General features: G+C 36.0%; 1 protein-coding gene across 1 annotated transcript in view; it reads left to right on the top strand.

Annotated features, from left to right (window-relative positions):
- SCNN1B (sodium channel epithelial 1 subunit beta) overlaps window positions 1-13,055 on the top strand; it is a 95,980-nt gene that overhangs the window by 43,933 nt on the left and 38,992 nt on the right. The gene's annotated exons all lie outside the window — the stretch shown is intronic.

Genomic DNA, 13,055 nt, shown 5'->3' with positions numbered 1-13,055 from the left:
TCAGTTCATGTCTCTTCAGGCCTTTCTGAAATCATCTGCTGATCATTTCTTAGAGAAAAATAATATTCCATAACATTTATATACCTTAACTTATTCAGCCATTCCCCAACTGATGGGCATCCACTCAGTTTCAAGTTTCTTGTCACCACAAAAAGGACTGCTACAAACATTTTTGAGTGCCTATCATCTGCCAGATTCTGTGCTGGGCCCTGGAGACACAAAGATGAAGATGAAGATGAAGATAGAAGGAGGAGGAGGAGGAGGAGGAGGAGGAGGAGGAGGAGGAGGAGGAGGAGGAGGAGAGGAGGAGGAGAAGGAGAAGAAGAAGAAGAAGAAGAAGAAGAAGAAGAAGAAGAAGAAGAAGAAGAAGAAGAAGAAGAAGAAGAAGAAGTTTTATGACTCTATGATCTTGTCTGATCCTTTCATTTTGCAGTTGAGCAAACTAGAACCTCAGAAGTAAGATCACTTGCTTATTCTCACACCATGAATACATACTTCAGAACCCAGGACCCCTCATGGCCAGACCAGTGTTCTTTGTACTTAATATATGAAACAAGCTTGTAGCTAGCTAGCTAGCCTCTTGCCTTACTTTTTTTGCGACTGAGTAATAAAAAGTGAAACAAGGGGAGGGAAAGAAAATAGTGAAATGAGGAATAGGGATGATGGGAGGAACACTGCACTTGAGGACGTCATTTGGCTTCTATATTCAGGAACTCCTCTGTAAAGGGGACGGATGGGGCACCAGCATCTACCTTTTTTATGTCATAGCTCTATTATGAGGATCAAATGAGATAATGGATGTGAAAGGGTTTTGTGACTATTAATCACTATATAAATATGAGCTATTATTGTTTACATAAGGTGAGTATTAAGAACCCTAACTTGTTTGGTTTCCTTCCCTTTGGTATCTCCACTTCACAAGGGAGTTTTGCAGGTTTGGTGGGTTGGTTGATTTTTTTGGATGGACCCGTGATTTCTTTGGTAGAGATAACTTCTGGGAAATGAATTCTTTCTGCTACTACAAATCTATATTTGTTTTATAAGGAACAGTCCTAGAAAGCTGCTTGGGAACAATGAGAAAATAAAGGATTTGCCCTGTGGACTCAGCCAGTATGTGTCAAGGAATTTTAACCCAGCATTTCCTAGTTTTTAGTCTAGCTCTCTTTCTCCTAAACCACACTCCCTCTCTTTCACAAGAGTATGCAGCCCATTAAAAGCAACCCTAAAAAGGGATAAGCCTGTTTTTTCTCTGTTTCTTATATTTGTTGCTATCTCTGTCTTCTACCCTAGTCAGGCCCTCATCACCTTTCACCTGGACCATTACTGTAGCTTTATAATCAGACTCTCTGCCTCCAGTTTTTCCTTCTCCAATCTACATTTCACATAGCTGCCAAACTGATTTTGTTAAAAGACAGGTCTGATTACGGCACTTTTCTGCTCAAGAAACTTCAATGACTCCTTATCACTTTAAGAATTTCAGTGAATTCCCTTTCACCTTTAGGATCGAATGCCATTTCTTCCATTTGACGTTTAAATCCTTTTACCCCGTTCACATGCTCTCCAGTCTAGCCAGACCATGCTATTTGCTGCCTCATCATGTGCTATTCCAACCACCCATAGCTATCCTTTGCACATGTCTCCTGGACATTGTCTGGAATATAATCCCTGCTCACATGAGCCTCAGAATCCCTTGTCTTTCCCAGCTCAACTTCAGTATCGTTGCTTATTTGAGAACAAGCTGTTACTGCCTTCCCTGCCCCCCACCGAAAAAATACATTGAAATTACAAATATTTGTATTCATTTTTATGCTTATATACTATTTCCTCAATATCTTTAAGTGTAGAGATTCTCCCTTTTTTTCCTTAATATCTTCAGCACTTACACAATGCCTAATTGGCATTTACATGCTTGTTCATAGAATGGAAGAAATTTTTCACACTTAAACTGACTCAGTCATTCAGGAATAGGTCATTTAGTTTATGAAGTATGTAAAGCCTTTTGCTCTCCCATATTGCTTCTGACTTTCTGGATCATAATGTCCCCATCAGAAAAGGGGAGATAGCAATCTTCAAGAAACATGGTTAAATAGATCTTATATTAACTATAAGATATCTACAGATATCTTCCGAATTATTTCACCCCCAGGCGCCTGGGGAACATGAGGTGGGGAGAGTGTCTCACAATTCGTCACTGGGCTTTGCTTACATCTGAACAGTAACTGTACTGCAAAGAAAGACAGATTTGCTTCCCCAAATGAACATTTCATGTTGATAACATAAAAGCAAACTCCTGATCCTCAAACCTTGACTCATTGTATTGGAACACAAGTCAAATATGTAGAGAACCAGGTCATTTACTCAGTCTTGCACAATCATCTGAGGCCTCAGACCAGAGAAGACAAAGGCCAAGAGGGTCCCTTTTTGAGACAATACATACAGCTTAAGAAATTTGTGACTATACCACAAAGTATAGATACCCTTCAACCTAGAAATCTTATTTGGCCAACAGGGAAACAAGGAAGCAAAAGCAGTTTGGTACTCTGCGCCACATATCCAGGCAGGTCCAACAGAATTTGCATGCTAGATTTTGGCCAAATGAATTGAGTGTGCATTTTTGGTTTTTTTCCTCAATAGTCTTTTTTCCTAAATACTACATGTAAAGATAAGTTTTCAACATGCATTTTTGTAAGACTTTGTGTTCCAAATTTTTCTCCCTTGTTTCCCTTACCTCCCACCTCCCCAAGACAGCAAGCAATCTTATATAGGCTCCACACATATAATCCCTTTAAAAATATTTCCATATTTGTCATGTTGTGCAAGAAAAATCAGACCAAAAGGAAAAAACCTGAGCAAGAAAAAGCAAACAAGCAAAACAAAAGGTGAAAATAATGTTTCAATCCACATTCATTCTCCATAAATCTTTCTGGATACTGATGACATTTTAACTTGCTGAAATTTTCCTTAATTGGGATGGATGTAGAAGGTAGAAGAGGAGTTTTAAACCTTCTTTACTTTCAAAGCATGCTGGCATCTAGCTATATAGAAAACCACGGGGCAGAGTCATTAGGCATCTCCATACTATACAAGACAGTGTGCATTTAAAGTGAGAAGAGAAGACAAGGTGTCTCTGAGTCACCAATAACAGTTTTTTTTCTGACACAAATTTTTTTTCCTCTTTTCCTGACACAATAAAATTAAGAGGTAAGAAGTAAACACGTCTAAGCATTTGTGCATATCTACCAGCTCCCAAGAAATAACCTGACTCTACTGGTCTCTTTTTACCATTCATTCAGCATTCCTAGAAATCTTAGGTCCCCTGTAATATTTAGTAACGCTACAAAATATATCCAGTAGTATTCCAGGATAGTGTTTCCTAATAGTTTCCAGTTTATGATATATTTTTGTGAACCTTTACACAGAGAAGCAGTCTGGCATCATTAAGTTTCTGGTGATGAGATTGTATCTGCTCATGGGCCCTAAAACTAATTCCGTCTTGCTTAAATGACTTAATACTAGCCTGTCACATGTCAAGAAGCCTTTGTAAGACTGGATCACTCACTAGTATGTTCAGCCAATCAACAGACATTTATTAATCACTTAATTTATGCTGGGCACTGTGCTGAAAATAGAAAAGATAAGAACAAACTTTCCTCAAGAAGTTTGCATTCCAATGGGAATAATGGCATGCAAATTGCTATGTATATAAGATATATGCAGATAGAGGGAACAGACTCTGAGAGGGTGAGGCACTGGGAATTGGAAGGATTAGGAAAGATCTTTTGGAGGAAGTGGGATTTGAGTTGAATTTTGAAGGAAACCAAGGAAACAGAGGCAGAAATTAGGGGTAGAGCTTTGGAAGGCAGTCAATGAAAAGGCACTGATGGAATATGAATTATAGTGTTCAATGAACTACAAATAGACTATTGTAGTTGGATTAAGAATCATGTGAAGGGGAACAAAGTATTTACAAAATATCAAAATGAAGGGTTCATAAAATTTATGTCTGATTTATTTGACTATGTTTTCTGTTTTTCTTTTAAATTGGGAGGGAAAGAAAATAAGTGCTTGTTAATTGAAAAGTTTGAAATTCTGAATTTTTTAAAAGACAAGATTCATAGTTAGAAGGGATGGTGGACATCATTTAATCCAACCCCCTCACTTACAGATTGAGGAAACTGAGTTAGCAATTAATAGAGAGGGTTTTAGAAAGAGCAAATTTTCAAAACTCAGTTTTTTCTGAACTGGTTTTATTTTCTGTATTTGGGAAACTGAATGACCTGAGTGGTTTGTCTTCTTCTCATATCTGAAGACCACTTCTGTGGTCTTCTGCTAAAGTCTTCATTATAGGTTTCCTTCTGGAAATCTATGGCAATAATTGTGATGTGATTGGATGGCCCCTTCTGGGTATAGTGGTACTACAGACAACAAGCTACCCTCACCTAAGCCAAACACATAATTATCCCTCAGTTGCAGTGGTTAAATACTCTGGGCTTTCCAAAATACACAAGATTACATTGGAGTATGAAGGTGGTTCTAGGACTGATTGCCATAAGTAATTTTAGTTCTTTTATCTGTAAAATGGGTAGATTGGGCTGGATGATTTCCAAGTCATGAAATTCTATGAGTTTGTCTTCTCTTGTGAGTTTAAGAAAACAGTGCTCAGAGAGTCTCACTCTGGACTTTTGCTGTAGGTCTATGCTGTGTTCTAGGTGATATGTTCTAACATTATTAAGGAAAAAATGGATGAGAAATCAGGATATCTGAGTTCAAGTCTTAGGTTTGGTGCTTACTTAGTGATCTTGTATAAGTCATATACCCTCTCTGAGTCTCGGAGTCCCATTGTAAAATGAGGGGCTTGGATGATATGGACTTCTAAGTTGACTTAGAGGAATATTGGGGTATATTGCACATATTATCAGACACAGTTGTGATTTTGCCAGACTGCTTTTTCTTTACCTTTTTTTTTTTTTGCTATAAGGGATGACTCATTGAATAGAGAAAGGAACAGAAACATTCAGAAATGAAGCAATGTTAAAGACTAAAGATATTAATAAAAGCAAGATTTTGCAAATAAATATGAAGCCTAAACAATGAATTTCACCATCAATGTCTGTAGCTAGAGCAAAAAATCTCCCAGCCTCTCTTCAAAAGATCCTTTCTATTGTCAAGTAGGCAATGGCATCCATGTTAATGGTGATGGCTTCTTACACACACTGCATCTTCAAAACTGGATCAACACACAAACCCAAGTGGCTACTCAAGGGAAAGCAAACTTTATCCAATCCTTGAGGCAAGACAGGTTCCTTCTATTTTGTTACAATGGCAATGGATAAAGTATACATTATTGTTGACAAAACATTCCAACTTCCCCCAGGTTGGATAAATTTCAGCACCCTTGGGGAATAAGGGAACTTGCTAGAGAGGAGGGCATCCACCTTAAAGTTTGACTAATCCTTTCTCCTTCAGATCACATCATTATGTTTTATCTTGTTAAATTAGTGAAAGATGCCACATGTTGTAAATAATTAGGACATTCCATATCATTATCATCAAGGATAATTGCAATATCAGAGTTCCAACCTGTGGACTGGAATTCTGTAATGGAAATGGGGAGTTTTCTGTTAAGAAGAAAAATAGCACTATTAAAAAATGATGTTGTTCAGTCTGTGACGAACTAACTCTAAAAATTGTCACATCTAATATCTCATGAAGAAAGCCTTCCATTTAATCTGGCACCCACTATCCATGTTAGTTGAGTTTATGGAAAAGAGTCCCAAATTAGTCATCCTAAGAATTGAATTGAAATCTCAACTCTGCTAGTTACAGTTGTGTGATCTTATGCGGATCATTTTACTTCTCGTTTTCAGCTTTCTCAACTACAAAATAAGATCACAGAATCATAAAATTGAGAATTCAGATGCATCTTAGTGACTATCTAATCTAATCCATATACAAAAGGATTCCCCATTTTCATATACCCAACAAATTATCAACTAAAGGAAATAGCTTAGATGGTAGAGTAGATAGAAAGCTACACTGATAGTCAGAAAAGACCAAGTTTAAATCCTGAGTTTAAACCAACTTATTAGTTGATCTTGGGGAAAATTGCTAACATTTTATTCATTAGATTCAGATTCCTCATCTGTAAAATAAAAATAGTATTAGCACCTCCCCCAGAAGGTTATTGTGAGAATCCAGTGAGATAACATATGGAAGGAGTTTTGTAGTGCCGCTGTTGTTATTATTATCCATTCCAGTTTTAAATCCTGTGTTCTTCAGATGACCATATTTTAATCATTTTATGGATCTTGTCACTCTCTGCCCTTCTTCCCTCAGCTGCCCCATGGCTCCACTTGTTTCCTAAGCCATAATTGTTTCTGAATGGAAATAGAACATAACCATAACTTCTTTGTAAAATAGACCAGATCAGAGAAAGTAGTGAATAATTCTGCCAAGGGGGGCAGACCAGGAGGTGGCAGCATCAAGGGAATACAAATGCATATATCTTGGCAATATGAAATAGTGGAAAGAACACTGAATTTGTACTAAGAAGTCCTGGCTTAAGTCCCATTTTTGTCACTTTCTTGCTGTTTGATATCAGGTAGGTTACTTAACCTATCATGATGATGAAGATGAGGATGAGGATGATGGTGATTTATATTGTACTCTGAGACTTGCAAAGTGCTTTGCAAATATTACCTCATTTTATCCTCACAGCAACATTGAGAGCTAGATACTATTATAATCTCTTTATATTAGATATGTGCATATCTAATATAAATTATAAACTGAGGCAAAGATTAAATGACTTGTCTAACATCACATAGCTAGGAAATATCTGAATTCAGATTTTTAATTCTGCTCTTCCTTACTCCTGGTCCAGCTCTATCTCTGCTGTTCCACCTAATTAGTTGCTTATGAACCTCAGTTATTTCATCTATAAAATAGGGATGATTATATCTGTCATACTTATCGCACAGAAATTCCAAAATGCAGGATATTCCAAAAGTCTTACTTACTCTAAACTAGGCACCATGCTAAGCACTTCACAAATATCTCATTGCAGTCTGAAACACAAGGCTATGCAAAGGTCAATGTTGTCAAATTATCTGGCATATGTTTCGAAAATAAAAAGCTTTATTTAAAAAAAAAGAACCATAAGATCAGGGCCTTAGAGATACAGGGCTTTAGAGATAATAAAGTACAAATCTTTCATTTTACAAAGGAGGAAACTGAGGCGCAGAAAGATCAAATGATTTTCCCTAGGTCACAAAAATAATAGGAAATAGGACTAGCATTTGAAACTAGATTTGTGGAGTTCCATTTTTTTACACAATGCAATAAGTATGGTTATGGATATTTTAGCAGTATTCATTCATTCAAGATATATCTATATCTATATATGTATAGGTATAGATATAGATGTCCTTTGCTTATTTGCTTTGATGAGGAAAATTGCTAACTAGGTGCTCCTTATATTGATGAAATCACAGGTCTAATTTAAAAAGGAAAAGCAATTAAAAGTATTTCATTTCATCCTCACTATAACCCTACAGGGTAGGTACTGTTATTATCCCCACTTTACATATGAGGAAACTGAGGAAGTCAAGGTTAAGTGATTTGCCCAATAACCTACATCTAGGAAGTGTCTGAGGAGGGATTTGAACTCAATTCTTCCTAAGTCTTTCTGAGTGTACAATATTACATCCACTCTACCACCTTACTGCCTGCCTTAGGAAGACTATGCGAAAAAAACACAGCTATCCTTCTTTCCCTTTCCTCCATTTTGAAGAGGCCCTAAAGCACTAATTAGTGTCTCGTCATGTAGTCTGTTCACCTAGCAGTCTTTCAACTCAAATATGATCTGGCGGGTTTTGTTGGCCAACAGGGAGTGAGGAAGTCAGTCTCTTTCCATGTTTGCCTCTGACTCATTGTGTGACTCTGGGCAAGTCACTTTAGATTCTAACTTCCCTATCTGTGAAATGGGGATAATTACACCTTTACCTACCTACTTTAAAAGAATGCCATGAGAATGAGTGAGATCATGTCTATAAAGTGATCTCATATCTTGGAGAAAGGTTGAAACCCTGATTAATAGAAACCTTCAATTAAATAGAATTTTTCCTGAGCTCTGCTTTTAGGGAAAAGGTATTTGGCTTATTTATTTATTTACATGGGGTGGGAGAGGATAGGACTGATAGTGGAGAAAAGATTATTATCATCATTATTACTAATAATGATGATAACTGCCATTGATTAAAAAGGTTTGTTGAGGTCAATTCCCTAATTTTTTAGATGAAAGGCCTAAGAGACATTATGGGATTTGCCCAAGGCCACACAGGTGGAGTCAGTTTCTGACTCCATATCCCAGGTTCTTTCCCTAGTTAGTCAACAAGCTTTTTTTTTTTTTTTTTTTTAGAACATATTTCCACATTAGTTGTGTTGTGAAAGAAAAACAAAATCTTTTGAAAAAAAAAAAAACCCTTACCTTTTATAAACACACTCACCCTTTTGTAGAAAACACACAAAAAACACACAAAATTGAAAATAGTATACTTTGAAATCTTCATTCAGACACCATCAGTTCTTTATCTAGGTATGGATGGCATTTTCTATCAAGAGTCTTTTGGGATCATCTTAGATTACTGTATTGCTGAGAAGAGCTAAGTAAATAACAGATGATCATCACACAGTAATACTGTTACTGTGTACAGTGTTCTTCTGGTTCTGCTCACTTTACTCAGAATCAGTGCATATAAATATTTCTAGGTTTTATTGAAATCTGTCTGCCCATCATTTCTTATAGCACAAGAGTACTCTATTACATTCATATACCACAACTTGACCAGCCATTCCCCAATTCATGGGCACTCCTTCCATTTTCAATTCTTTGCCTCCATAAAAAGCACTGCTATAAATATTGCTGCTATAAATATTGTTATATGTGTAGGTCCTTTTCTTTTTTTATTATTTGTTTAGAATACAGATCTAATAGTAGTAGTATTTCCAGATCAAAAGATAGCTTTATAGTCCTTTGGGTATAATTCCAATTTGCTCTCCACAATGGTTGGATCAGTTCACAACTCCACCAACAATGCATTAGTGTCCCAATTTGTTCACATCTTCTCCAACACTTATAATTTTTCCTGAGGTGTTACCTCAGTTATATCAATTTGCATTTCTGTCATCTATAGTGATTTAAAGCATTTTTTCATAAGACTATAGGTAGCTTTGCTTTCTTCATCTGAAAAAAAAAATGCCTCCAACAAGCATTTATTTTTTTCTCAATTGTATTTTATTTTTCTGAACATCTGTAAAGATAGTTTTCAACATTCAATTTTATAACACCTTGTGTTCCAAAATTTTCTCCCTTTCTCCCTTATCTCCCTTCTATCCAAGACAGCAAACAATCCGATATAGGTTAAATATATGCAATCGTTTTAAACACATTTCCAAATTTGCTGTGCAAGAAAAATTAGAGTAAAAGGAAAAAAACCATAAGAAAGATAAAACAAATGAACAAACAAAAAAGGTGAAAATTCTATGTTTTGATCCATATTCAGTCTCCATAGGTCTCTCACTGGATATGGCATCTTCCATCCCAAGTCTATTGGAATTGTGTTGAATCACCATATTGTTGAGAAGAACCAAGTCCATCATAGCTGATCATCACATAATCCCAACAAGCATTTATTAAGCAACTACTGTGTGCTAAATGGGGAAACAAGAAAGACAAAAACATAGTTCATGCTATCCAAGGAGTTCACTGTATCACATTTCTCAAAGAAAAACTGAAATAAAAAAGATTTTCAGGTGGACCCCCAGTTAACCATGTTCTCCAAATTCAGTTCTCCAAAGGTCCTCTTCCCTGATAATCTTGGTTATGGTTTAATATCAACACAACAAACTTGAATGAAAATTTACATGACCCATGTCTAGAGATAGCTAGATGATTCAGTGGTTTAGAATGGTAGGTCTGGGGTCAAGAAGTACAAATTTCGTCTCAGATATTTACAAGTGTATGACCATGGGCAAGTCACTTAACCTGTTTCCCCAACTCTAAAATGGGGATAATAATAATCACAGTATTGTTGTAGAGATATTTGTAAAGTGCTTAGCACAGTACCTGGCATGTATTTGACTATGTAAATGCTTATTCCCATCCCCTTCTCTAATGTGATGCATTTTTTTGGTAGAAGTCAGAGTTTATCAAAGAATTTGATAATCTTATGTGATCTTTTTCTTCTTTAAAATATATAATATAAGATGATTCTCTCTGGGAGAAGGTAGGTTTCTTGAGGAGGTTTTCTTGGAAGCAGCTTTAGTATCAGTTGAAAGTAATAATCACCTCAAAATGCAGCCAAGTGATAAAAATTCAGATCTTTTATTGCCTCCAGTATAGCCCGGTTAGCTTAGAGTCCTAGAGACCTATCTCTCCAACAATCTTAGATGAAGTTTAAAGAATTTTTCTTTTGTTCTTACTGTGGCCTATAACAGCTTATCCCAAAACAAATACCAGGGTTCAAAGAAGAGTAAAATTGGGGGCAGCTAGGTGTCACAGTGGATAGAGCACCAGCCCTGAAGTCAGGAGGACCTGAGTTCAAACGTGGTCTCAGACACTTAACACTTCCTAGCTATGTGACCCTGGGCAAGTCACTTAACTCCAATTGGCTCAGAAAAAAAAAAAAAAAACTATATTGAAGGAGTCTATTATCCAATGTCCTTTTCACTAAAGGAACATGAAAAAAATTGCTTGTTTAGTACTAGGAAAATGTCTGTCTGTCTTTGGTCAATGTTTTCTTAGATTTAAAAATGAAAACTACATTATACTATATTTCTTTCTTTTTTTACCCAAGGATCTTAAAGTGAAATTCAACATTTAGTTATAGTAATCTCATCTTAATAGCCTAGAAGCTTCTCTCCTCTTTGCTTCCTTAAGTGGTATTGATTCTGTTCTTATCCCTCTTACCTTATTATATTTAATCTGTTTATATTCTTATTGCCTTTTGTATGTCATCAGTATACATTCCTAAAAATAATAATATATATTTATATTAAAAATAAATAAATTATATACACACACACACACACACATATATATATAATTAAAATATAAAAATAAATTAACATACCAAAAAAGTGACCTGGTACCATTTTGTAACCATTGTTTAGTCATTACATATTGAATGATGCTTCAATTTCTCAATTTGATATTCAAGTCCTCCTATAATCTAGTCCTAACCTGCCTTTCCAGACGTATAATATCCCTTAAGATAATTGACATTCCATACCCCTTACCATTTCCCATAATCATCCAGTCCTTTCCTACCTTCAAGTTTTTGTTCATATCTAAGAGATGTCCTTTTCAACCTTCTTTTTATCTTTCTTATCTCTGCCTGTTGAAATCTTTCTCCCCATCAAGACCCTATTCAGAGTAACTCTGGAGTTCTCCAGCCTTCCTGGACCATTTTATTAATCTGAATGGGGTCTGGGGAGAGAATAAGCTCCCTTTCTTAAATGTCTCATAGCATTCAGTAATTTAAATTATAATTATGTAACATGCATCTGAAAAATGAAAGGTCTTTCAAAGTCTCTTCTATCTCTAAATATGATTCTATGACCATGCCTTGATTGGTAAACTGAGTCAGGAGATTGACTTGCTCTCTGAAGTCCAGTATTGAAAAGTAGATAGTATATAATAAATGCCTTATGGAATTAGCTTTCAGTTTCCAACTACCACCCTCCCCGCTGAGCTATCTGTATTCTTCCCTTGTCACCATATACTACCTGATAGCATCTTCCCAACTAGACTCTGGAGCACAAAGATTGTGTCTTTTATATCTTGATATCTTCAGGACCCAGTTCTTCATAGGCATTCAATAAATCTTTTCTAATGATGGTGTTAATAAAGTTAGTCTGCAAGCCTGGATCAAGTCTGAGGACTTCCTGTAATCTGGCTTTAATCTGTTCCCATTTCTTTCCTAATCTGAAGGACAAAGAAAGGTCACTACTAGTCTAATGTGAAGGATGGTGGTCATTCCAAGAAACTAAATTCCCATTTGGGTTTAGACCTATAGAAGTAACTGAACCAGTCAGCTTTAGGACTAAGAGAATCCCAACATGTCTAGATGAGCCAGGCCTGAACCCAATCTAGATCCTACTTAAAAGATGACAGTAAGGGATAGAAAGCCAAAAAAGCATTCTCTTAGACCATCTACCCCAAGACATTTGCTGTTTTGACAAAAGTCACAAAGAAACCAAGTCAGGAAAAGAGCACAGTACTCCCATCACTAAGACTCCTAGACTAGACCAGTGAACTTGATCCAGACATGCTTCTGATATTTAAAGTATGAGTCCTAAAAAAGGCAGCAGGGTAGCAAAGAACTGGACAAATTAAGTGGGTGTCCATTGATTGGGCAATGAGTAGTTGAACAAAGTGTGATATATGAGAAATATCATCATTCAACAATAAATTATAAATATGAGTAATTTAATGAAATGTGGTAAAATTTATAAAAAACCAGTGTGCCAAATAAATGAAAAGAACCTTAAAAGGAATGTAAACCTAGAGTAATTGAAAAACTAACAACAATTCCAAAGGACAGACAATGAAATAGATCTGCTTCCTCTTTATAAAGAATGGGAAACAACCATGGCAAAATGTTGTATATATGGTCAGATATGGTCATTATATTGTTTTTTTTATTTATAAAATAAAGCTCATGTAATAAATTCTTAGTTACAAGAGAGGATTCCATTATTATGGTTATGGTGGGAAGAATATGCAGAAATAACTGTGATGTAAAACAAAAAAGTGGTGGTGGTAGTAATAATAGTAAAGTAATAGGATTTACGGAGCACTTTCCTTCCTGTGCATATGGCAATGCAAAGATTATCATCCTCATTTTACAGATAAGTTAACTAAGAAAGAAAATTACGTGTCATATTCATACTACTAGTAGTAGACATCATACCTGGGACTCAAAGCCAGCTCCCTCCTAAATACAAATCTCATACAATTCTGTCACTCTATCTGAGTGCCTTTATGGTCGCAT

The sequence above is a fragment of the Antechinus flavipes genome, chromosome 1, assembly GCF_016432865.1.
Source record: "Antechinus flavipes isolate AdamAnt ecotype Samford, QLD, Australia chromosome 1, AdamAnt_v2, whole genome shotgun sequence".
NCBI classification, from domain to species: Eukaryota; Metazoa; Chordata; class Mammalia; order Dasyuromorphia; family Dasyuridae; genus Antechinus; species Antechinus flavipes.
Note: the sequence above shows the minus strand (reverse complement) of the source record. Positions and strands in the feature narration are given on the sequence as shown.